Source organism: Triturus cristatus, chromosome 1_2 (genome assembly GCF_964204655.1).
Source record: "Triturus cristatus chromosome 1_2, aTriCri1.1, whole genome shotgun sequence".
In the NCBI taxonomy this organism is placed as follows: Eukaryota; Metazoa; Chordata; class Amphibia; order Caudata; family Salamandridae; genus Triturus; species Triturus cristatus.
The window spans coordinates 726,988,830-726,993,307 of NC_140580.1; positions in this window are offsets into that span (position 1 = coordinate 726,988,830).

The following is a 4,478-nucleotide window of genomic DNA, read 5'->3' on the forward strand; positions in this document are numbered from 1 at the left end:
TCCTGAAGAATACACCGAGCACTGGATCAGAGAATTACTTACCGATGGCACCCTGTCCCCCCATTTTGTAATCGAAAAAGTACATCGAGTGCCCGCACAGAAACCACCACCAGGTGCCCGCTCACGTCCATTTCTGTTCAAAGTCCACAGAGACTCGATCCTTAAAGAAACTTGCAAGCTGGCAGAAATAAAGGTGGGCAACAGTCAAGTCATGTTTTTCCCAGACTATACAGTGCAAGTACAGCGTCGCAGAAGTGCATATACTGCGGTGAAAAGACAGCTATGCCTCAACTATTCATTACTATTCGCTGCCAGGCTGCGTGTGGTTGCAAAATGGGAGGTGCGCTTCTTCGATTCACCCGCCGAAACCTGGGACTGTTTGGAGGAATCTGGAACATGGACCGGGTCAAGGCCATCTGTGGAAGAGGAGCCAAGGACATTTGGCAGGAGAAGACGCCGCCGTGGTGGATGCAGCGAACACCTGACAGGAGCCGCCGCGACCTCCACTGCCCCCAACCTAGGACAGAGACAAGCGGAGAGACAGGAGGCATTACACATGGCTGCGGCAGCAGCACAAAATTCCGACCGCCACCTGTGCCCGTCCAGATCCTCGTGATTTCGCACCCTCCGAGCCCCGACGACCCTGAGGAGTACCGAATGCCAGAAGTTTCACCACAAACGGCGGATGATATTATATGACTTTTTTATGAACTCCAGTACCCTGTGGAAAACAACAAACGTAAGTACCTGCCGCACTAGCAAAATATTGTATAGTGAATAGTATGTTGATTAGCTGCCTGCCCTTGGCGGACAGCAGCGTCACCTTGCACAGTGCAGTGTACAGTGCCCATCAAATGCCGCGTAGTAGGGCACATGCAGCGCACACCCTCCTCCCTGCGCTGCAGACCAGCTTAGGGGATACACAGTCGCAAAGCAATATTGAGGGGCGACACAACTCTTACCAATCACAAGCAACACATACTCACACTATACGTTACTTGAACACAGTTCTAGCCTTCAGCTGGGCAATATAGTCCGGACGAACACCATTCTGGAATTCGCCTTAAATGTTATGCACATTTCAATTCACACTTACACCCTGTTGTTAGTGTTACCGAGTTGGAACACGCTCACACACAACAAATGTCATAGCGCCCTGCCCTCCCTACACCGAATTGGCCAACATAGCAAGAAGACATGGTTCAGGTTAACGTAGTCACATGGAACGTGCGCGGCATACATACACCAAAATGCATATACTCAATCTATGCCTATTTGCGGCGCAGAGCTGCCGACATTACACTGCTGCAGGAGACGCACATGTCCCATACAGAGCTGGGATGCCTACGCGCCAGATGGAGAGGCCAAGTGCATGGCACGGGCTTCTCGGCCCATGCGAGGGGTGTTCTTATCTGGATAAGGGCTGGGGTCCTGTTCACAAGTGAGGAGACACTAGTCGACCCGGAAGGTAGATACACATTCGTTAGCGGGCGTCCCAACGGCCAACCGATACTTCTTGGTTCCATCTACGCCCCAAATGTTAGACAGCCTCACAAAGAAATTAGCAGGATGGAGCGGAGTTCCCTGGCTCCTTAGTGGAGACTTTAACTCTGTACTTGATGTGGACCTGGACAGGTCATTCCCACCCCTGTCGAGGACTACGGCCGCATCCAATGCACAGGCCCTTACAGGCTGGCTGGTACACTGGGCACTTCTAGATATATGGTGCACCACTTATCCTGATACTCGGATCTATTCATACTACTCGGCTGTACACAAGCTTCATGTGCGCCTAGACAGAATAGTGGGGTTCCCTGCGCTGCTCCCTCTAGTCCACCAAATAGAATATCTAGGCCTGACACATTCAGATCATAATCCCCAAATACTGCAACTCACCTGGGAACCTGAATGCTCCCCTGTCCCTACATGGCGACTCCAAACCGCAGCGCTGGAGGACCTAGCATTTTGCTCATCACTGGGAACGGCAATCCTTGAATATTTCGAGATTAATGAGGACACAGCAAGGGACACATTGGTGGAGTGGGAAGCCTTTAAGGTTACAATAAGGGGACACTGTATGGGTGCGACCTGAAACATATGCAAGGCACTACAAACCGATCTAAGTAAAATAGAAACACAACTGCTACGATATGAGGCTGACAGGGAGGGTGAGGAAAGAGACAATCACTGCCTAGAGACACTGCGTACATAGCACGCTGAACTGATAGAGCGCCTCCACTGCCACAACTACACAGCACACACAGCCCACACTCATGCCACTGCTGACCGAGCGGAACAACTCTTGGCCTGGCTCATCCACCAAAAATACGTATGTACACCAATAAGCGCACTACGAGTCGACACAGGACACCTAGTACGCATGCAACGTGACATCCACGGAGCTTTGACACAACATTACAAGTGGCTGTACCAATCTCACAGACATCATGAATCACTCGCCCTTTCAACCTTCCTAGACTGGGTACAACTACCTGAGACGTCGTCGGCACATAATGAGATATTAGATGCACAGATATCACCAGAGGAAATCAGAGAGGCAATTTTGTCCTTGGGCACAGGCAAGACTCCGGGACCCGACGGACTTACAGCTGAATATTATAAAGCGTATCAGGTGTCATTAGTGCTGCGACTGCATACTCTTTTTGCAGCCGCTGCAGAAGCGGAACGACTCCCTCCTTCGCTATGCGAGGGGCACCTGATATCGCTACCCAAGCCTGATAGGGATCAAACAGACATAGGTTCGTACAGACCCCTCGCTATACTTAGATCTGACTATTAAGTGATGGCAAAAATCCTGGCGGATCGACTGGCACAAGCGGTCCCCACCCTGGTACATGCAGACCAAAATGGCTTCGTACCATCCCGTAACACCTCAGTCAATCTACGCCGCTTTTTCGAGTCGCAACCATCTCCACATGCGAGTGGCCGCAAGCAGGCTGCCTTATACTTGACCTTGAAAAGGCTTTTGATTCTCTTTTTATATGTTTGCGATTTCGAAAAATACAAGCTAGGCCCCGCCTTCCTGAAGTTAGCCCGTCTGCTATACACAAACCCAGTGGTGAGAGTAAAAGTTTGACCATATCTTTTAGATGTCATCCCAGTGCCGTGAGGAATGAGGCAGGGCTGCCCACTGTCTCCTCTCCTCTTCGCGCTTGCGATGGAACCGTTAGCGGAATCACTGCAAACACAACTACCCGATGGCATCCCACTAGGTGACGACACACACAAGGTGTCATTATACGCTGATGATCTGTTCATTTTTCTATGGGACATCAACCATGTACCAGATCAATTAGCCCAAATCCTTAGTGAATTCGCAACCATATCAGGGCTGAAAGTTAATGTTGCCAAATCCAAACTATGGGGATCATTACGATAGCGGAAGGACCGCCACCGCCAGCCATGCGGTGGCGGTCCTTCCGCCATCGGACCACGATTTCCCCCTCCCGCCACATTACAATGGCAGGGGGATCCAGACTGCGACCGTGGCAGACAGAAAGACCGTCCGCCATGGAACCGCCACAGGCAATCACACCAATTGCCTGGCAGAGCAGTCTGCATTTATAAAATGTTGGCGGTGCCTAGCAGGCACCGTCCACCATATTATGATGCAGGCTGTGAGCCAGCCTTTCCGTGACATCGACACAGTCATGAAAACGCTGGTGGAGATCCTATTTGGGGGCCGGTTGCAGACCCCCAATGGGGGGGTGTATGTGCATTGGGGGTACCCATGGTACCCCCAACATTTCAGTGCACTAAGTGGCAGGCACTGTGTGGTGCCTGCCACGTAGAGCACTGTAATGCAAAACATGCATTTTCAACATTGCGGCGGGTGCTGTTGTCAGCAGCACCCGCCGCAATGTTAAAGATGTAAGATGGCGGTTGCATCCTAATGTGGTGTGCAGAACCGCCGCATGTATTGCGGACAGTCCCGGTCACCACCACGAAGGGGGACGAATCATAATCGGCCCCTATATGCCTTTGGAGAGACAATTAGTGATCCAGGCCTTATGCTTAATGGTGTAGGAGTGCAGTGGAGTGCAGACACGTTCTGCTACCTAGGAATACGTATCTATTGTCAGCCATTAGACCTATTCAATGGTAACCTAGGCAGAGCACTGACAGCCATTAGATCCCAGATGCAGTTCTGGAGTACACTTCCCCCGGCAGTCATGGGCAGAGTGGCATTGGTGAAAATGGTGGGCCTACCTAGGCTTCTGTATTATTTTGCCAACCTGCCCAGTTATGACCCTGCTTCCTTTTTCGCTTTGCTGGAACGGACGACCAGGGACTTCGTATTGGGCCCAAACCTTTATAGGGTGGCGATTAAGAAGCTATACTTACCCACAGACCAGGGGGGCCTGCAGCCCCCTGCTTTCAGCACTACTACCTGGCAGCTCAGCTTCAGTGGATTGCCAAATGGTTGGCAGGTCGTCAGAGCAGCCATACGGCGACCA